Source organism: Coloeus monedula (assembly GCF_965178545.1).
Source record: "Coloeus monedula genome assembly, chromosome: 13".
Taxonomy (NCBI): Eukaryota; Metazoa; Chordata; class Aves; order Passeriformes; family Corvidae; genus Coloeus; species Coloeus monedula.
Window position 1 is genome coordinate 10105432 of NC_138793.1, and position 23977 is coordinate 10129408.

The following is a 23977-nucleotide window of genomic DNA, read 5'->3' on the forward strand; positions in this document are numbered from 1 at the left end:
TGTAAGTAAATAATGATGGGGTTCAGATGCTGCAATAATAATTTTGTATCCTGTTTTTATTCCAAAGTTTTACAAATATTAGCAAGTATATCTTCCTCAATTGAATAGGGAATTTGAATCCCGATTATACAGAAAAAGAAACAAAGTAAAAAGGCTACCCCTGTCACACAATGCAGATATAAGAAAAGCAAATATTCTGACAAAATCTCCATATTAATGACAGAGACAATGACTGTCTGAAAACATAAAGAAAAGATGCTTGTCAAAAGAAGAGAACCGCCTTTGCAGGTCGCAACAATTACTAACCTAAAAAGGATTTCAAAGTTTTCCTAGTCTCCTATTACCTCATGCTCATGTATTTTATGTCATTCTATTTAACAGCATATTTTTCTTGATTTTTTTGATACTGGTTATTTTTGCATTTTCTGCAACTAAAATCATTTATTCAAACGTGGAAACAAAATCAACATTTCTAACACTTACAATGATTCCATATCAATAAATGAAGTTGAAAGAAGAGAAATATCAACTTTATTTTGAAATCTTGTCTTCATGAGCAGGGAATTCCACTCCAAACAAATTTTAGACTGGATATTAAAAATTATTTACTGAAAGAGTTGTCAAGCCCTGGAACAGGCTGCTCAGTGAACTAGTGGAGTCACCATCCCTGGAGATACTTAAAAGTGCAGTGCTGGGATAACAGTTGGACTCAATGACTTGAAAGTTCTTTTCCAACCTAAATGATTCTAGGACTCTAAAAATGTTGTATTTTCCATACAAATTCCACACCAATTAACATTAATTTTTAAGCAGAAACTAAAAGAGTATAAAGCTGTGAAATGCATTATTTGCAGGGTCAAATTGGTTCCGTTTCACCTACAGTATTAGCCTATAGTTGCAACTTCGGCTTAGCAGTAATTTTCTGTATTACAATAGTATATTTTTTTCAAGAGCTATTCATTAAAGTGATTCTTCTTTTAGAAGACAAAAATAGCATGTGATTATCCATTTATTTATGTTTTAATATGGATCCAATCATTATGAGTATCTTTCCAGCAACTTTCATTGTGACAGGAAAAAAATAACACACTACTTAATACACTGCCTATGCTGCTATAATCTGGCCTAGCACAAACACCAATAAAGTGTCAGGCTAAACCATCTGCAGGCAATTTTCAATGATATTTATATCCTTGATAATTTGGTTTCCTGAGCTTTAAAGCATTAGTTTAGTTCAGTTCCTGTTTCAGCTGAAAAAGCTCTGATACTAGTTTGTAAGGCCTGTGATAGAAAACATGTGTTGAAGATTTAACTAGGCCAGGTTTAAAATGCATAGAGTTGGAAACTTTTGGTGTATGGGCACAATCTTTCCATAAATTTTGTTTCTTGGTGGTCCTCTTGCTAGGATCAAGTGGGGAACTGGACTACTGATGAACTTCCTGTCTTTCTATTTAGTCAATGCAGAATTGAAATTTCAACACAGGCCACGCCAGACACATCAATGACTGCAGGAAACAACCCACCTACAAACACAGAGGACAGTACCATGATAGCAACACATAGAAGATGAGTACTTCTGTTCAGAGAAAAAGATCACTGCTGTAATCTTACCTTACTTTCACATCAGGCTTGTAAAAAAAATATTATAAATATTCAAGTATTTATAGGAGAAATTGTAGCCCACATGCTAGCTATTTTCCATTGATAATTTATCCCTCAGGGAAAAAAAAAGAAAAAAAGGAGTATTTTATCCTTGGTATTGTCAAATTTTAGAACAACATTATCCATTTTCCTATTCTATATGGTAGAATAAATCATTTGCTTGCTTATTAAGTGAAGTATCTTTCTTTTTTTTTTTTAAAATCACCAAACCTACGAATTGTTTTGGTACGGTATTTCCATCCCAACAAGTAATTATTTCATGGTGCTCCCTGCTGCATTCCAGTAAAACCTGTTTTCCGGCCAAGACGTGAAACTCAGATCTAGAAATGAAATGAAGAGAGATCACTCCTTACTTACTGTGGAGTGAATCAGTTATTTGTGAATAAATACATGTTTAGAAGGTTTACAAGTAACACCAACACTTCAAATACAATCAGTAGATTTTCTATTCTTCCACAAATTAAATAAAACTTTAATTTAGTAATTATACAATTTTAATGGAGATTGACCATCAAGAGAAAATGGAATCAAAGGGTATTATTCATTCTGTATAAGTCATATTCTGTATAAGCACATACTATCTCAATCAAAAAATCTGAATAAGAGCAAACATTATTATTATGAAATTGGACAAGACTAATTTATATTTTTTCTCATATGCATTTACATAATAGCTGCCTGCTAGATCAATATATCTATCTCTGGAAATTCTAGGGCCAAGGAACACTTTCTGCAGCTCTTAGACTCTTTGTAGTACTTTGAATTAAAAAAAATTCTCTTTTGCAGAACGAATTTGTTAAAAACAAAACAAACAAACAAACAAACTCCCAAACCAAATCCCAAACCACAGCACTAAACTAACATTAGATGAGGCTGCAATACTCTGTGCCACATGAACCTACACAGGGAAGAAATAAGATCAATTGTTCCATCAGAATGCAGTTATCATTCCTAGCTGAAACAAAATTTTTTCTAGTTAGTTAGTTAGGTATTGACTCCTCAGTCTAACCTCCTCAAAAGAGACAAACAACTAGGTGAACCACAAGCATTACTTACCAAGACCTATAACAGAGTTTTCCAATACTAACGTGTACCTGTCAGCGAGTGGATCTGGCTTTAGAACAGACTTGAGATACTCTCTCTCTGCACAATTATCTGCCTGATCCACATTTATCACTGCAAAGCAAATCAGAGATATTATTAGTATCAAATGCTTTTTCACCTTTTAGAAGAGCATGAGGAAAAGAACAAGGAAAAATAAACATTTCTTTGTTTCTTTCTTTTCTAAGGAAAAGCAACAATGTTAGAATCAAATTTGAAAGGTCATATGATCTAATGGTGTGTCACTGGCAGGTTTATGTGCACACTGTCAAAAAAGATACAAGCAGCATCTAAGCATGCCACATAGCTGTCACTTTCTGTTAATGGCAATAGCACTCATGATTTTAAAAGCCAGTGGTCTTTATTGCTTTGTATTTGAAGTGATTTACTGCATTTTCTTCCACTGAGGAAGCCAGTGATAATGATAATGTATGGCAGAGTGCTTGTCCTTTTTGACAGCCTCAGTAATTTAATCCTCCTTTCCTGCCACAATATTTCAATAAGAGAAACCTCTAGACCAATGGACTGGAGAAAACCACAGCCTGGGGAGTGTGAGTGAGTGCTCTGAAAGCTTTTCATTGTTTTAATTTAAAATACAAACACAAGGATCAGCTTTTAATTTTTGCACTATTAATATGACCTCGAGTGAAAGTTAGCCTTGGTTTAGAAAACATACTAGCAGAATGAGAAGCAGGGTATTAAGAAATTCTTTAAGAAGTTTTTGGGCATCTTAGATTACAGAAAGTAGCTGCTGGCTTGCAATTGGTATCAGCCTGCAAAAGCAGCAAACTACTATGAAAGATTATAAAAACTGAAAAAGTGTTAAAGGAATTTTAAAAAAATTAAATAAAGAAGTGAAACTGAAAAGGTTTTGCTGGGACAACTAGAATGAATACAGGCCCCTAAGAATCAAACATAGCTCTTCAGAAGAGTTTTCATCTGGTTTTGAGGGGAGAAGGTGGAGCTAGAAATTTGTCTGTCATTAAACTCCAACATTTTTAATATCCACTCTCTTCTAGTTACTCTGCCACTGTATTCACAATCACAGTAAGGTTTCCTTTTCCCATGTGCAGACAGAAATCTTTAACGTATCTCATACTGTCTTCTGCTACCCAAAATAAACTTGCTTGTATAACCAGAAAGTATCAATTCTGCTAAGGAGCTGGGAGTATTGGAATACAGAAGTATGAGGAGCTATGAAAGCCTAACTTCCCAGTAGAGGGATTTACTAAAGGACATATCTCTGTTAGTCCTAGGAAACCCATTTTCCAGAGCTACTGATTTTGCAGTTTTCTCCAAAGCTGTTCCCCAGCTCCTACATGGCCAGCAGAACTGCTGTTAGGAATGGGTTACTATCACAAAACAGCCAGTGCAGTTACTTAGTTGCTGAGTCATTCAATCGAAGAAATCTGCAATTTGCCACCTTTTTCTCTACTATCAGAAAGCAAAGCACTGGCATTCTGTCTTTGAATCCTTATCTTCCACTCAAAATTTCTTACTTTCTTAGGCTGAAAGAAGCTGTTATTGTCATCTGCTGTTCTTTTGGACATGTGGATGACTTTCCACATGTGCTACTCTCATGGCCAAGTGCTCCTGAGGTCACCACAGGAAGTGATGGGGAGGCAGCAGGGAGACAGATGGACAGCCAAAGAACTTCAAAGGAAATGCCACATCAACAGATTCTTCCCTTTCCCATAAGCATCCAAATGGAATTTCCTAAGTTTACCAGTACTGTATCTAAAACAATTTTCAATTCAAATTATTAACAAACCTAAAGAGTTCAAATTCATTTCACTCATGGCAAAAATTCAGACTAGTAAGTAAAACATTCGGCACAAGAACTCCACTCAAGTCTGGGGAAAATGATTAACCAGAGTGCAAATATATTTTTAGATCCTGATGAATAACATGCTTTCATAGCACCCCTTAGTACTGCCTGAACTTAGAAGCATTAACATTGCTGCAAGGTATGGAACATCTCATATTTCTATCCAATTAATTGCAAAAATAATCCAAAATTAACTTGTGACAGTTTGCCTCTAAAATTATCATTTTAAAGTTAGTCCTAAAGAAGTACTAAAACCTGAAGATTACAATGACCCTGGAACCTTGTTAGAAATCTTTGCAATTCAAAACGTTGTTCTGCTATGGTTCAGTTTTTTTATAGTTCACATTGTAACAAAACTAAACGACTACATGATGAAACAGAGTTTCATCACAATGAAGAAAAAAATACTCTGCAGTCTTGAGCTTTAATGCAGAAAGGGAATAAACATACAGAATTATAACAACATTTCCTGATGCAAAGCCTTAAGATTGAGGAATCCATCTTTTAGAATAGGTGGATTTTATTCCATTTATTTTTAATAAAACGTACTGTTTTATTAAGATGTTTCCCACACCTCCTGTTCTTTTAGTCTCCTTCCACTTGTACTTCAAGTTGTTCAAACATGTTCACCTGAGAAAGAAAAGTTTTTGAGAAATAGAAGCTTCCCAATTAAATTTCATATAAAACCTTTGCAAGGTTTCAAAAATCTTTCTTCTGTTTCTGCTGTTCTCTAGAACCACTGCATAATTTGGCAAGTTCCACTGTTCTATGAATTTGGAAGCACACTTGGATACTCCAATTACTCTTTTCATTGGTAACAATCACAATAGCTCCTCAGTCACTATCATTATCAGGAGATACAACACAATGTCACAGGCAATCAAAAAGTTTGCAGCATAATCCTGCACTGTATAAACTTCCCCACTCAAGTTTCTATTTCAAGACTCTGGAAGGAAGAAAATTATCTTCTAACCATTCTTAGTGAAAAACTAATAGTTAAAAAAAACCCAAACCCAATTAATGCCAAGTTACATGCTTGAACCACCTGTGAAAATGGAAATTCATGGGATCTTGTATGTCCAGATCACTGGAACTCTACTATGTTGTTTTTCAACAAGGTTCTGTTAATCTTCTGTATCTCACATGCCAAACAATGACAATGAAGAATGTGCAAAAGGTTTTCAAATGTTTTTTAAGCAATGAATCTCATGAAGCCTTCTGTAGCAGTTAAGATGTTTTTAAAACAGTCAATCTGTTCCAGTTACAGATAATATTAAATGCTTTATTTATTATAAGAATTAGTGGTTTTTTAGATTACTTATGGACTTACCCTGATTTTCTCTATGCGAAAGTCTAAAAGACTATTAGTTTCCTTCTAAGCTCAAAGTAAATTTCTTTCTACCCATGCAAATCTCGTTTTTATTAAAGAAAATATTCAATTAACCTCAAATATTCAGCATACTCAAATCTAATTAGACACGAATAAGAGATGCAGCAAAGCTATAGTAAACACACATGCAGATTTCATTACTATTCTCTTACTAGCTTCTCAACTGGCATTATCAAAAAGCAGACTCATTAGGGTTTTTCCCCCTATATGCAAAACTAATCTTGAGTAGAAATTAGACACTCAATTATCTAAACAAACCTCTGCAAATAACAACCACATTAGTATTATGCTGCAGAGTACAATCCTGAAACAATTAAGACCAAACCCCACCTTTTTATATTGATTTGTTGGGATATTTTGAAGTTCAAAGAGTTTTATAATCAATATCCAAGCAGCAAATAGAAAAATCAAAATTGCACAGCCAGGTTATGATTAACAGAAATAATACAATACAGCACTACTAGATTGGAAAGCCTTATGAATTAAAGTCTCCAAATCATGATGCTATTTTCAAATATCACAGCTTGAAATGTATTGAAGTTTCATAATTACCTTAAAAGTCTGAAATTCTATTCTGTATTCATCATAACTTTCCTGCATTTTCAGGTAAACTTGGCAGAGCAAATACCTAAAATACTACCATGCTTAAACTATACCTAGTATACCCAGGAATCAGAATATTGTGTAAGACTTTTATACCTTCTGAATGCTTGTTATATTCAAAGCAATGAAAATTCAAAAAGCAAGAGAAATTAAAAATCTTAAGAAGCTTTTATTGGCTTATGATATTATTTCAACAAGGTTTTGAAAAACATATTTCATTTATGTCTGCCTATCTAGAACATTTGGAGAAGTGTCTACAGAAGCTAACAAGATGAATATTGTCCAGCTCATAATAAGAATTCTTATTTATGTAACGTCTTATTTAACATATGATGCCAGGAATCCCATTTGTTTGAATGGAAGGAAGCCTCAGTGAATGCAGGACTTTGTGGCACTACTGGATTTTTTTGTGGTTTTCTTTTTCTTTCCTAAGGCCTTACAAAGACCAATGTCCTTCTTGGAGTCACAAAAGTTAACAACTGCATCGTGTATCGACATCAACTACTTTCAAATATTCATTTATTAGAGTCTAGCATATGCAACATGCAGAATTAAGTATTATGAAGTAAATAGCAACGTATTAGTACTAAATACAGTTGAGTAATTTCCCATTAAAAAATTTTTTTATTAAAGGTACACTGAGTATTCACAAGTGATGATCAAGTCCAATTACATATTTTCTCTAATTGTAATTTAGTTGTACATGGCTGGATAGAATGTTTTTCTTTTGCTGTATCATGTATCAATAGAAAAATTAGTTCATCACACTCTTTCAAAAAAAAATTAGTTATGTAAAGCCTAATTTTAAAATGTATGCATTACCAGCATATTTAAATATATTGCAGTTTCAATTTCTTACACAAGCCTACTTTTGTTTTCCATTTTATACTTAATAATTGCATCCTTATCTCAGTTCTTAAAAACCATCATTAGTATTTCCCAAAATATTGGGAAAAATGAAAAATACAACCAGTACACAGATAAGTGCAAATATAATGTACGGGAAGGCAGGCATTATTGCAGGCATTTTCCTAAGAACTTAAGGGAAAGAACACACCTGCTCAGGGATAGGTCACACTCACCAGTGCTGTAGTTACAGTCACTCCTCTGACCACCTGTTGGGTTTGGAAGTGACAGTGGATTGTCCTCTGCAGGGAAATTGTTTCATCTGCATTCTACACACAGCTGCTGTATTGTTTCATCTGATGTAATTTGTGACTTAATAAAACCAAGTGATGTAATTTTAATTCAGATTTTTCAACTTCCTATTTAAAAACAAAACGCAAAGCAAAATAATTATTTTGTGTTTCTTGAAGTGTTAACGCAAACCAAGCATACATGTGAATCAGCGGGTAGTTGGTCCATTGATTGATTTTGACATAGACACAGTAAGAATCTAAACCTCATAGCTTGCAGTTGAGAATATTGTTGCAACAGATACCGACTGACATTTGATGTTTAAAATATTTTTGCAATAGTCATAGCCTACTGGAATTTAGGTTAAGATCTTTATGTACTAATGCTATCTGAACCACTAATTTCAGTTGCCATTATTTTTAGCTACACAGCAAAGTGAGCCCACAACTGATTGAAAAAGTTTCAGTAATATTAGGTATCAAAGTTTTCCAAATGGAAGAGAATTGTTAGTGCCTACTGCAGACTATACCACATTCCATAAAAATCCACCAAATCACAACGTAGTTAGGCATGTAAAGTACAACTGCATTTAAATGGAATTCAACTTCATATACTGAACTTGACTAGTTAAATCAAACATACCTTTAAAAGTTAAAATTAACATCATAAAAGTAAACATAATTGTTCTTCATCAGACCTGTTCTTACTCTCTTTAAGCAAAATTACATTCTTTTCTTTCTTGTAAATTTGTCTCACACTATTCAGCAAGGTCTATAGTATTTTGCACAGATACATTGCAATAAGGTTTATGTATTTAAGTGTGAATGTCACACTCAACAGAAAGTCACAAGTACTTCCCTAGGTAACTGTAATTTGAAGAAAGAAAAGCCACTCCAAGGTTTCCAAAGTGGAGTACGTAGGTGAGCATTCAAAGACAATATTCTTCAAAGAGTAAACACAACATGTTGGAGTACAGAAATGTCAAAAAAAAATTCTTGTTACTTCTTTCATTTCTTTCAAGTTCATATCTTTATTAAAAATATTTCCCCTATGTGGAAATATTTTGACAATTTTTGATTTTAAACTTAAATCACTTGAAGTATTAATCATATTCAGAAGATTAGCTTTCTAGATTCAGTGTTCGAACTGCAAGTCAATATTCTAATTTATTATGCAGATAGCTTACATTTCCCCAAGCAAATTATATGATTAATCAAACTGAAAAGCAGGTGTATCCTATTGTAAAAGTATCCATCATATAGAACAATTTCCATTGCTGTCAAGTCCTTTCAATATTTGATGAAGTAATTTTACCCCCTCTTTTCAAAAGACATTTCCTTTTATTATGTATCCTAAGACACTTTAACTAAAAACCCAAATCTGAATATTTCAATAAGTTGTTTTATTATTCAGTAGATTCATGGAAATTTTACTAGGATGACAGAAAAAATTCCACACCATTCTGTCTCCACTAATACAGGTACACGGCTTCAGCTGGCAATATTACTGGGATTAGCATAGAATGATGAAATATTTAAAGGAATTTTTTTTTCTAAAATCTAATAAATCAAATGACTGCCAAATGTCATTAAAGTGATGGTCTCTGACTTGAATATGCTTTTCATATTCAAATTTGAAAAGAAAGAGATGAAAGCTTGGAAAGGTTACTCAGTTTCAACTAATAACCTCAAGCACTCTACATTCACATGCATAAAAAATGAAATTGGCTCTATTGTCTAATTTTACTTCAGAAACAACTCTTTTCTTCTTGCACTGAACAGATGTATTAGCATCTGTATTTAAAGGGATATGCTGAGTGGTTTTGTTCGCCCCAAAGTATTTAGCAGCTATGTCAGACTAGTTTGTACACAGACAGTAGCTTATGAATCAAGTCCAAATACAATATCCTGTATTATAAAGTATTCCTTTTACATATCTTAAAATTTGTTTGACATATTTAACACTTGTAATTGCATACAGTAGGCAAAGAATATTACACTTTTTCAAGGCTAGTGGGGTAAATCCAGGTGTTCTGCTTTTTAACTTAAACCAAAGCAAATAACTGAGTCATACTATTAGAAAATTATAAGAAAAAATAACAAATTATCTTGGAGCTTAACAGTCAAGACTATTTTGAGTCCCAGTTTTATTGATACTAAGTGTGAATACAGCATATACAAAGGAGAACACAAGCTGATTAAAAAAGATATTTACCAATAAAAAATATAGAACTGCTTAAGAATAGCATTAGCTATCATGTCACATTTTATCATTAATACAAAACCACTCACATTATGTAGCCATGCTGAAAATATATGTAGCATTCAATATATGATAGGAATTCATTTTTAAACAACCATTTATATTTCTATGATGCAGAGTGAAGTATGTTATTTAAATCTTTTCCTAGGCTGTTTTTTTTTTAAGCCTTGGTCTCATTTATTAGGTACTGCTCAAGTGAACAATGGATAGTTTGTCAATTACTGCCCACAAATAATTCTATTTAATGGGAATAAAATTACTCTTTACATTTAAGCATTTAAAACAAAATTCAATACAAAATTTCACCTAACACAGAGAATGGGCAGATATTAAAATAAAGAATATTAAATGCTTTCAAAAATGTCTCAGAGAAACTGGTTCAGTGCTTTCATTTCAGGTGAGGAAAACAAAATATGGGTAAGACACTTAGTCTATGTAAAAATGGCTTCTCTACCATTTAATACTGAATGCTACCCAGAGATTTGGAAGAATCACTGAACTCCTTCAAAAGCTTTAGGATTAGGGTAAATAAGTAGGTAAGAATTTGAAATCTTAACTTTTCTCACATTTCTGATTTCTGAGATTAAAAAACCCTTGGTTTAATTCTGTAATTAGTCTTGACTGCCATCTTGAAGCAGCTGTGTATTCCATATTTTGATTTCTTTTTTGGTCACAATAAAAGGCTAGCACTTTGATGTGAAAAATAAAATTCCAACTGTCTCAAATGGTCAACAACAGTATCCCACAGAAATAAGTGCTTTAAAAAGTAAGTTTGTGCTTTCTGCACAGAACAGTCGAGTTGAAAATACCTTGCTTAACGTTCCTATTTTTTACATCCACAGTTTTAACTAATATACTGCCTTGAAAAACTACCAGTGCTCAAAAATATGCGTGCGTTACTCCTTAGCATTTTATATATTTCCAGAGTCCACTTACTTCTATTTCAAGCAAAGAGCACATAAGATAAACTACAAGCTATTCTTCAATAATGACAAGTAATCATCCATTTGCTATCAATATTTCAATCACTATGAATATTGATTAACAAATATATTATTGAATGAGAAATAATCCTCTTCCTCTATCAAGTGCTGAATCCCTGTGATCATCTTATTAACAATGTCAGAATAGAGCCACAAAGAATGCTATTACAGGAATGTCAATGTAATTCAAGTGTACAGAGACACAAACATTACTCATTAAGTAATTATAATTAATAGGACAACACAGAATCATAGACACATAAGAATACATATTGCAAAAAAACTATTCTAGTCCTGTATTCAGTGACTTTTCACGTCAGGAATAACATCTTCTATTTTCACCTTTTCCCCACACTGGTGTAGATGTGAGAACAGAAAGAAGGATACAGAAATGCTCCCTGTTCATTCTCCACACAGATGGGACTTACTAAAGTGCATACACCTTAGACTCTCCCTAAGACTTGGGACGAAGAGATCTCTCCTTGTTGAACAGCTCTTTTGGAGGAGAATCCCTGCTGAAGGAGGGAAAGGCGCATATCATCTTTCTCCAGCATTACCGTTCTGCCACGTGCTAGGAGAAGAATGAAATGGCCCAAGACTAGCACCATTACATGGTTTGATGCAATCCCTTCAGCTCTGACTAGAATTAACACACTGAAGAAAAAAATCTATTTGTGACAATGACAACAACTCTGGTTGCTGCCATTCATTTTTCAGACCAGAATAAATTCATCTTTAATATCTTCAAAGGCATGAATTATTTGCTACAGTTTGAGTCAATTCAATGATTAGGTACTGGCTCTCTATGTGAATCTGTAATGTACCAGCAATGTACTCCTTTTCTTTCCAAAATGACAATTTCAAATTCACTATAAAGCATCAAACACTTTAGAAAATACAAAGTTCTTGAGGGAAGTGTAGCTTTCCCACCACAAGCATGACAACTATACATCTGAATACGAAGTCACATCTGTACTTTGCTCATAACAGAACTTCTGATCACTCGAATAGGGCTTTCTTTCTCTTCAGCTTGCCTCACACCCTTTCTGAAGAAAAAACATAAAAATGTTCCATGTTCTTCTCAAGTGGAATTGTTTTTAAAGATTTGATTTTGCACCTTTCCCGTGGCACTGCCTCAACTAACAGATTTTAAAGATAAACTGTTTCTAGGGATGAATAAATACAGAAATATAGATACATCTGGACCTGTTGGATTGGTGAGATACAAACTTCCATAATTCTGAATTTTATTTTCTCCCCAAGAAGCCGGGAAAGCTACATAAGCAATACTGTTACTGTCCTGAACTAAGGTACACCTACTCTTGCAGACTGTCTCAAAGAGGAAATTTCACTTTTTTAATGTTTAATCACTCACCTTTGATTGATCCATCAGAAAAAATAAAAACCAAATACCAACTCTATCAAATCTCAAAGCCAGTTAGCTACACAAGTACCAACTAGTTACAAAATTCAGTAATTCAAAGGTTGTGAACTTACAACTACCTTTCATTTCAAAGGGAAGCAGGATCCTTAAGTTAAAAAATCATGAAAGGCAGAAAACTCCTTGAGGTAAAAAGATAGCTGTACATTTTTGGTACATTAATACACACCAACATTTAAGTTACACAAATAAGATGAAATAAGTAGAAGTACTTTGTAAGAATCTAGTCCAAGACAAATATAATGGGATTTCTGCCTTTCTATACCCAGCTGTGCATGTACTTTTCTATATGAAGATCACAGACTTCTGCCTTGATTTTAAAAATAAATTTCAAAAATCCGTATCTGAAAGTTAATCCATTAAGGAAAAAAAGTAGCTCTTAGAATGGGAAGAAAGCAGAAATATCAGTATAGCATCTTCGTTTGTTAGGCGTGCATCTGTAGTGAAAAACTGCATCAAATTGCACATTTTTAATGTGATTGGGTTTTTTATTTAGAGTTTTAATACCTAGTATTTGATATTGTGTCCTCCCCTTGTCATTACAGTATTGTGTGAGAACAATACAGACCTTCAAAAATGAATAGAACTTGATTTTTATAATATGCATATTGTGAAAAAATGATGCTTGGTGATATTTATCACAACTAATCAAACTAAAACTCCGTTTCAAATCCCATCCTTTGCTTTTTAGACCTCCAGTTAGAAAAACACATTCTATTTGTAAAGTCACCATAACTTACTTCCATGTCCATAAATTCTGATAAATAGTCTCTCCAGTAAGCAACTGCATTTGTATTCATAACCTCAAAAAAAATTACTAGCTAGGTTGAGAGTGACTCCGCTGATGCCTTTCCTGTGGGCTTACACATTCATCCTTAAATCTGGTCTTCTACTTAATTTCATATTCTGACTAATTAGTTTTATTTGTTACCTAAAAAAATAATGAGTAATGACTCAAGATTCTGTAGTTTTCAATCATTTTAAAAGCTGGAGTTTGGTGTTTTTGGGTATTATTTCTCCCTCTTTCTTTTTCATTTTTTCTATCACAAAGAATGTACATGCTTTCAATTACAACTTCAAAGTGTATTTGACAAGGGGTAGATAGAAGTTGTAAATCCATCATTTCAGCATAGTGTCTACTCAAACTTCTGTCATCTCACACTTTATCAGTGGCAAAACACATCTTAGGTATTTCCTGTATTCTTTAAACTTTCTTTTACTTTAGTTTCTAGATTACAATGACCCCCATAGCAAACAACCACCTTTAAGATGGAGAATGGCAAATGGTTCTTTTTAATCTTAGACCAATCAGTAGTCTTTGAAAGTACTGACTACAAAGTTTAATAAGTTACTTTTATCTTACTCTGACAAGATGGTTCTGTTTCATAGATTTTATTTCTTGTTTTATTAAACATGCTGGTGCAGCAGTTTTACTTCCCCAGTTTCTTACAGAAGAAAAGCACAAAGCAACAGAGGTTAGCTCTAGACAGGACTAGGAGAACACAAAGGATTAGTATTTCTGGCACAGTAGAATTAAGCCAACTCAGTAACACAGGGTAATACTAAAACCCTAAAATTTAATTCTCTAAATTCAGATTAGATATTCACAAAACAATCCAGGTTGAGGAAAAATATTGAACACTCAAAAATCTCCCTGAAGTACACCAAAGATATTCAAGTCCTGCAGAAAAAAGTGTAAAGAGAAATCGTGTCAGCCAAAATTTAAAGCTCAATACAATATCCAAATAATTTCCTTTTTTCAATGAACATGGCTAGCACATAGACGGAAATACACTATTCAAGTCATTGTACAAAAAAACCCCATAGTAAATAGAATAGTATCTATTGCTTTGTTATACATAAGCTTGAAGCTTTACAACTTCTCACCTTAGCACAAATATGTCCTTCATCAGAACCATGAGCAATTGGTATTGCTTTGTTGCTGTCTAAGAAAGATTTTCATGTCAAAATTAGTTAGAACTTGAGATCTTAACTTACAGGTACAGGTAATGACTGCTATCAATAAATTGCTTTTAGAGCAAGAGAATGCACTTATGGTATCTGCAAGAAAACAAGAGAGATCTACAGAAAAAACCAGAGCACTACCAAAGAAATTGGGTTTGCCAGTAATTGTCTTGTGGCACATTTTAAGACAACTTGGAAGTTGACGGCAGTAAATTTTATTGTGAAAATTGAATGCTGTATAATCTCCTGTAAGGACATGGTGTAGATGTGGGAGTGCAAAGGAGGAGGGGATGGAAGAGTAAAGATTTTTTTTATTTATTTTTTTTTAAATATAAAGACCATGCCAAAGAAAATGCAAATTCTCAGTTTTGATGTCTATTTTGAGGATCTGAAACAAGGCTTTTAATCAATGTATTATACATCAAATTGATAATGTTAACTTCTGATTATTCAAATGTATGAAATATTCATAGAGAACTGTCCAAACTTTTACATTTCTCAGACTTCTTTTCTCTATTAATTATCATGCCTGGAAGCTTTTTAGTAAAAGCAGCAGCCATCAGCCTGACTGAACCTGACAAGCTAGCAAGGCCCAATTACACTGGCACTCTGTGGCACTTTGATGTACTGGAAACGAAAAGAGATAGGGGCAAATTGTATAGCACATTATGTTAATGACTTGATTTAATCCAGCCACTAAACTTTATGTAGCCTGTTAAAAAAGATGCTAACACTAATTATGCCACTTTGGAAAGGAAAGAAGGGGACAAGCATTTCATACCGACAAAGTGAAGCTCATAAATGTTGTAAATGAAATGAAACAAAATGAAGTAATCTATGATTAATCATACATCATAGACAAGAAGAAAAGAGAAAGAAGCAAGTGGTACAGTTAAGTACTGGAAAATCTGTTAGATATCCTTTATGATCAACATATCTAAGAAATAACCATGAACTGTCTAATTTGCAACATGCAAAAAAACCCCAGTATGATCTTAAATGGCTTAAACAGTTTGGCATACAACTCAGATTTAGAGGATAATTAGCATAACAATCTCTAAAAATCACAAGTTTTATTTACAGTGTTTGATTACCAGCAGGACATTTATCTCAAAAGATAAAAGGCAGTGATTTTTAATCTTAAAAAAATACAAATTCAATAACAATTTTGACATGCTGTATTCTATAATTAACCTAAGAATTCATATAAAGCAATGCATATTTTTAAAACCCAATCTGTACCAAATATATTGTTGTCTTAATAGTTCAGAGGTTTTATTGTTTTATCTACTCTTCATGAACATGCATTTTTGTTACCAGAGGAACAGATCAATGGAGAAAGGTAGAAATTGATTAACATGAAATGAAACTACACTAAATTCTCTCTGAAGTGCTCTTAAATAATTGTGATAAAATAAAATACATGATGACTAGAAAATTACAGAACAAGTGTATTATATTTTGACTTAATAGAGATGAGTAGTAGTCATTTTAGTTCTCAAAACTTCAGGTGACAGTTTTTTAACATTATACATATAAACAACACAATTCTGTCTTCCAAAGTACCTTTTGTATCTTTCTGAAGAATATATGAGTGCTAGCATTTCTAAACCCCTTCCACAGCTTAAAAAAAAGGGAGCAATATTTCTCATACAAAGAATTGCTTCTTGTTGATAGTTGCTTTGTAGGATGTTTCACAGCCTTGAAAAGAGCATTTAAAAAAAAAATCAAGCTACCTCTATGATATCACATTGCAGAACATTAAAAACTGTGAAGTCTGATAGGATCTAATGGTACAGCCCTAGTCCTTTAAAAGAAGGCTAAAACAGATTAGAAAATTATTAACTGTTAGAAGTACTGTCACCAATTTTAAGTACTAGTTTTATATTTAAGATTGTTCACTTAAGGTTAGATCAAAAGTATGAAATCTTTTTTTTTTTACAGAACCATCCTACTGAAATACTGTTCAAAGTAAATTTTCCAAATTTTTATTAATGCTGGTTATTTTGTATATATGTCTTCATGCTAATCAATTGCTGGTTTTAAGAATAAGTCCAGAGAACATCATTAGTGTACTTGCCCACAAATGATAATAGAAAAAGAAGTACACTGAAGTGATTTGATACTGTACATATATAACTTTTCTGAAAACTGATGTTAGATACAGCAAAGCTACTCTTAGAGGGCATTAGGCTTAAAATATTTTTTTTTTTTACTCTGGCCAAATAATTGCCATAAACATTCTGACTCAGCTGTTTAATATTGGTGGATAACGGACTTGAAATAATACAGTCATTGCCATCAGTTTTTACTGACTCAACAGCATCATCATCTTGTCTATCACCTTGATCTGAAAAACATTAAAAGGATCAATGTGGTTAAACCCCTTGTATTGTCCATCTGAGAATTGCTGAGGAATCTGATGGAATATATGTGCTTTTGTAACAAATGAAGAGTAAGTGCCAGGCAAATCTTCTCTTCCTTGCAGAAGATTAACACTGCTAATCAATGACCTTTAGAGTAATCTAAACTGTATTTTTTTTTTGTGGTTTGTAAAAAAAATAGTAGTGTTTTCCAGATGAAAGTGGAGGACTGGAATTATATAAGTCCTGTGATGAACTGAGGTATGAACAACTGTTTTTATACAGGAACATGGCCTGAATTTGTGGATTTCCTCTATGTTTATTCTTTATGTTATGCACACATAAGAATAATGTATCTTTTTTTAAAATAAAAAAATAGTTCTGTATTCAGGAGGATTATTTTTAGAGCATTCTGGGTTTTTTTCTCCGAAGCAAATTACTTATATACACAACAGAGATTCAACATCATGTTTTTCCAGTTTTTCTAATGTACTCTTACACAGAAGCTGCAAAAAAATCAACATGAAATTTTAGTATTCTATTTGTGCTTTTACTGTAAACTTGGTATCATGGACTTGGTTTATTTCAACGCTAAGTAGTTTAAGCTCAGAGGTGGAACAGGATGACCTGCCTTTTATAATCTTTAAATAAATCTGACTCTAACAACTTTAAGTCACAAATATGATAAGACATACTGTCCCTCTCTCTAAAAGGATTTCCAATAGCAGCATTGGCTCTTATCTACAGACAAAAGGAGTGTATTCATTAAAATAGTCTTTAGAACAGCATAGTTCTAAGGGAGAATATAAAGACATTTAAAATAGAAGCCAGGTTTCCTTTAATATTTTATGAATCTAGGTCAGATACCAGATTTTTGCATTCAATTACAATACAGTTTCCATTTGGGAAGAAAATAACACCACCATATCCACTACCCAGCTTCAGCTGTGAAGTACACCAGAATATAATTTCTGTCATGGAGCTTCTCATAATGAGGCAGCTCCCACTGCTAGTAAGAAATGCTTTAGTAAACTGAAAGAGACATAGATTTATTAACAAAATACAGTTACTTATTCATAAAAATGAATTCTACCTTCTGGTTCCAATTCTTCAGTTATTTCTATCTCATTTCCAGAAGTAATTGATGTTTGGTCAGCTAACTGCTCCTCTGACAGATGTGAGAGCTTTTCTGTCTCCTGTTAAATTTCTTCAGCCATCTCCACCTTATCATCTGCTAGCCTTTCTTGTTTAACCTCCTGTCCCATATGCTACATAAAAAGATAAACCTACAGTCTTTTTAACATGTCCTGAATAGTAAAACTTACTAAAGTTCAAAACTTGAAGAGTTACAACCCATATTCATTATACAAAGCCTTTAAACAATGGTATTGCTTATGCAGCACAGGAAACAATGAGAAGTTGTCAACTGCAGTAACGAATAATTGATACAGTAAAAATAAATTCTCTAACTATGTATATTTGTGAAAACGTAACTATTATAATCATTTGGTATCTGTCAACATATATACAGCCTCTCAGACTTCCAGATTTATTTATATTTCAGCTCTTTCAGTTCTACAAGACTCAGTTAAAAAAGCAAAAGAAAACAAAAAAACCCACCCCACTACCATCTTATTCAGTTAGCAATTTTACAACTAAATTATATGGTATTTTCTGTTTCAAAAGCAAACTAATATCATATTAAAATTTATCAGCCTTGTTACACAGCACAAACATTCTCTAAGGTAAAATGTCTTCAGAGCATAACTTACTCTGAGGTAATCTTACTCCCTTGGTTCCCTTTGAGCTCAATCACATACAGTAACACCTCATCAATGGATACAACATTGTAGGATTATATCCAGGATGGAAACTTAGTGATGACTGAAGTCAATCATCTTAAACCCTAGAGAAGTGAGGCCCTGTTGTGCTCTCCTGGAGCACAGCAGCAGCACCAACACCTGCACCTGTGCACCTGCCTGCATGGGGCACCTCCCAGGGCTCACAGACCCTCAAATCTGCCACACTCGAAGGACCATAGCTGACAGTGAGGCCTGGGCTGATTCCCACCCACAGATTTCTAGAGTCCTCGAGGTCTAAACCCTGCTTGTTGGGAAACACAAAGGAATTTGATGTGATTTATTCACTGAACCCATGGTAGGTACCTTATAGGTTGATAGGCGCCTGTACACACATAGAAATAGGTGCACATATCACTTTACCTGTGTATGTGAATTGATTATGGTATGAATGTTGCTATCTCATATCTACAGCTAAGTCATTGTTATAATTGTAGTGACCTCTATGGAATCACTTGGTAAATGTTAAAATACTCAGAGATTAAGTGCTGCAAAACTCCTTTGCACCCTTATCTTTGCATCCATATCTTGGCGCACTTACCCATCTTCACATTCCCGACTTTAGTATAAATCATTCCAAATTGCTTCTAATTTGATATTCTTTTGTATGCTCTAATCTGTGTAATAAGTGAGCCTTGCCAAGAAACTCTGTAAAGTCATGTTTTCACAAACTTGTATTAAACCCTGCTTTTGCCAAAACCTTTGATAGTGTTTCTTTAAGTGGCCAAACCACTTGTTCACAATATCTACTTAGCTATATTCTTAAGTTATTCCATTCATTCATTACTTCCCCCAGCTATACATTGGTAATTTTTAGTGGGAAGGCAAAACAAACTCCATCCAAACAAGAGCAAAATGTGCAGGGCCAGAAGCTGGACTTCCATGATCCCTGTGGGTCCCTTCCAACTCATAATGTTCTATGATTCTGTGATTCTGTGAGATGATCCCACCTTCCAACCTGAACCACTCCGTGATTCTCTGAGTACTTCTGCAGTAGCAATGATAAGAAGCTGTAATCAAATCCTAGATACACAGGCCTTGAAGCGTATTAGAATATCTACTCAAGCTGCAGCAACTCTACTCACTAGCAGTTGAAAGTGTAGTACCCTGGTGATACAGTTAAGAGTACAAGAAGCTATTAAGTGCTAATCTGGGGAAGGCAAAGACTGGCACTTAAACATTATGCCCATAGGAAGGACAGAAGATGGAAAGCATTGCCTAATTTTCCACATTCAGCTTAACCAAATAATAGTACAACCTGTGATATTTTCATGCTCTGAATATAATTTTAAATTTAGCATTACATAATAAAGCTGTCAGTAACAACTGTCAATATGTCATAATATTAATGTAGCATAAGGTATTTTTATTTATTTTAGTATCACTTAAGGCCAATTGTGCAAACACTTGCTGTGGTCAAAGAAAATGTTTAAATACTCAATTTAGTATTAGATGTCAATAAAGCTACTCAGAATCTTAATGCACATGATGAACTGAAGCCATGCTTATAAGAATTATTCACAAGTTGGCCCACTTCGTTCCATTAGATTGTTCACAGAAATACACCTTTTTAAAAATATACATTTGAAGAATCAAGTCTAAAAATATTCAGGTTACTTTCTGCCTGTGCTCTTCTTTTGTATACTTTATATATTGCCACAGTATATATCACAGTGTTGAGATACAAAAGGAGATTGCAGTCTTAAATATTCACTGAGAAGTTGCTCTACAGCATGGGAAAAACACATATGAAATAATCTATTCAGTAGCTTAGAAGAAAAAGGTATTATTGTAAATGTACACAGCTGTAAATAAAAATCAGTGTATACTGAAAAGATTAAAAATTTCTGGATTAATGAAGTTGAACGACAATTAAACATGGGCAAGGGCCTGTATAGGCTTCGTGTAACCTTGCACAGTAAATAGAATAGTGGATTATAATTTGAGAGACACTGTCAGAGGGACCTCTTTTCCATTAGAGCTGTCAATGTAGAGGAGAGAAGAAATACTGAATAAAGAATAAGTATTAATCCAACAGAAGAAGAATAATTGCAGCTGAAAAAATATAAGCCTCATTCAGCATATAATCTGTATTTGGTCGATTTTTGTACTTAATAGCTAGTCATAACCTTAGCATATTGTACAAATGTTCACTTAAAAGGCAGCTTTGAAATCACCAGCAATAGAAATGAAACTTTTCTGGGCAATATTCCTTAACTTCAACATAGGTATGACCTCACATCTTGAGAAAATATTAATTTTTTTTCAGAAAAATACCTCTTTCTACTTTGATCTTGTCAAGGATTGCATTTTTGTCTGCTAAATAGGATTTGATAGCCATCTCTAGTTTAGCAATTTGCGTTTCAGTTGCTGTTCCTTTGATTTCCATTGCTGTTCATGGGTCATACAGAAGACACTGTAATAAAACATATGGCATGTGAAAAACTTTTAGAAAGCAGCTTCAACAGAAAATAATAAAGAAAAAAGCTTTTAGTGGCACAGAGACCACTGTCATCATGTCTTAGGAATTAAGTAAACACATGCTGGTCTGCTGCTGTTGAAACCAAGGCGCCTTTCTCAGGCTGCGGTTAAAAAACATGAAAGAGTTTGTGGGATGAGCAAAGGAACTGGCCTTAATTTAGAGCTCCAAAGTCAAAAAGTTGGCAGCATGCAACATTTGTGGGACTAGAAAAGGAATTCAGATGCATATCCCAGAGTAATCCACAACTCCAAACCTCAGCAACTGACAACTAACAAAACCATTCTTTCCGCATACAAAACCTCTTAATGTAGAGAACTAGGATGATCCACCTGATTTCTTTTAAATCTGTGAAACATGCAGAGCATAAAGTCAGTTGCCTGTTCAAAGAAAAATGTTGACCACAAAGTGACAACAGTTTTCTCATACTGTAAAACAACAATTCTGATACTGATTAAGAAGCACATTTAAAGTAATCTTTCTCCTACTTTAAGAAATAAAAACCAGAGATGGGCCAAGAAATTAGAATAACTATTTTGCCTGTAACACATTATTTACTTGTAAACTACCAATCTATGTGCAATAAGGATTGCATGGACACAGAATTAGAACTGTTGAAACCACAACAAAAAGTGTTACTCAGATGAAAACAAAATTAAATACATTATATAATTTACAGTGTAATTCTCAGTAGGCAAAAAGACAAAGCAATGCAATGAGTTTTCATATAAATTAGACACTATAGTCTTCATATTACTATTTTTCAATACTTGCATTCTTATTTACTGAAAAAAGGTCAATCCTAACCAAGCACAAACTGGTTTATTCACTTTTGTACTCTGAAAAATCATTAATTGTAGGGTTTTGTAAACTAAAAAAGTCAGTTCCTCAACTCTTTACTTTGGTGAAGCTCATCAGCTAACAAACTTTATATTTTACATAGAAAAATGTACTAAAAATCTTCTGATATCTATCTATTTACCCACCTATCTCTTCAAGAGATCTACGTAACAAGCCTTGACCAGAAAAAGTGAGGAGACAGAAATGCTGCAGCAGGGATAGCCCACATAGGTTCACAGACTCTACATGCTGAGTTCTGAGTACCTGTAAATGCATTTATCTTGCATATATTCGAAGAATGGCTCTAAGATTAAAGAAATAAAATACTATAGCATGAATTGAAAACCCTAAAGTATATAGGGTTTATATTCCTGATATGTATTTTTCATTAAGAAGTTGTATTTCCCTGTATTTTGTCTTTTTCTCATATTATAGCTAACCTATGTACACAGTTCTCTAGTCATAGAGCATCTTGTAGCGTGACTGTTTACAGCATGCATGAACTTAGACAAAGCTTCTAAGTCCTGCAGTAATAAATGCACCACTCTCCTATAATTTTGAAGATAATATGCAGGCAATATAATGCACTGAAACCACTACCATTCCACAGTATTGCAAAGGTACAGAAGAGACAGTGTGTTCTTTAATGCTTAAAGTTCGATTGGCTACTAGAAGGAAAGCATAAATCTCTTCAAAAAAAAGAAATACTGTCAGTTTTCACACTTCTGAAAATGTTTTCAAGTTTGAATGACAACACCCAGTTGTATGTGAGTTCATCAGCTTTAGGTACAATTACTTCACATAAGGATGCAGCCAGGTATTATTTCAGTTTTTCAGAAGACTGTGCTGGGAGAAAAATCATTAAGCATTACTATGATGGTCGTTATGAATTTAGATGTTTAAATGAAGAACATTTTAGAAGACAGGTTTTATCCAAGCCCATATAACGCTAATGTTTATGTCAGTTTGAATTGGGTCCACGTGTGTTGCTTTCTTCTTTCGAGTTTTAAGGCTACTTTTACTTGAATTCATGTGGAATTTCTTTCATATTTACTGTATTTCACTGGCGTTAGAGCCATCTGTGTAACTATAATGGTCAACCACATCTGGCACCATTTCCTTTGGAAGGAGTTTAAGAATTGCTAGATTTGCATTACAAGGTCATATGAAAACAATTCCTCCAAACCTTTTATACAAACGAATTGTTTTCTCGGATACTAAATACTAATGACTAAATAATAAGAGTCAACGGACAAATTCATACTTGTTCTTTGCAAACAGTTTGGCAGTCTTGGCTTTGGCAAAATTCCCATCAACATCAAATAAATGTCCCAAAAATAACTTTAGCAAAGAATGGGTTTATGCACCTTTGCCTCTAGGCACCTGTGGACACTGGCCTACCCACTGCTAGCATACGTAAGCTGTAGTAAAGTTGCATTGCTTGAATAGGCAACCAAAAAAGCTGGCCAGCAAATGGTGGTTATTTAACACTTCTCTTTCTAACTGTTACCTATACAGTAACATGGAATGATGAAACATGAATCAATGTTTAAATGAGAATATATGAAAAGACAGATCATTTTAGTAAAAGAAACACCACATTATAGATTACTGTGCTATAAGGGAAACTTACTTCAATTTCTCTAGTTAAATATCTTTTTAAGTCATCCCATTATGTTTTTAAGTAGAACAGAAAATTTCAAGCCAAGACCATTAAGTTGATTTCTTCGTAAGAATTATTTCTCTGAATAATGATGGAGAATAAACAAAAACATAGTAAGAAATATTTATGACATGACTGAATTTTGGAGAAATCTACAGCAAGTAACTTAAGTGAGAGACAAGTGACCAACTTCACCATATGAAACTGTAAATATTGTGATTATACAACTGTTGCATGTCCTAAGTAAAAAAAAAAAAAAAAATTAAGCTCTTTGTTCTCACAGTTTTTTATTACTATAATTTTTAAGTTCACCGTAAACTGTACAAAAATTATGACAAATGCCGTAAGAATAATATGAACAAAATTTGATATCACTCACATTATGCTTAGTCATTGGTATT

The 23977-nt window shown here is 33.5% G+C and overlaps 1 long non-coding RNA gene across 1 annotated transcript; it reads right to left on the reverse strand.

The window, feature by feature from the left end:
* Positions 1–1494: 1494 nt before the first annotated feature.
* LOC309577718 lies at positions 1495–7837 on the reverse strand. Its single transcript, XR_014226782.1, has 3 exons — positions 7667–7837; positions 2719–2838; positions 1495–1982 (listed from the first exon to the last, which is right to left on the reverse strand). It is a non-coding gene; the product is annotated as an uncharacterized lncRNA (long non-coding RNA).
* Between the last annotated feature and the right edge of the window lie 16140 nt (positions 7838–23977).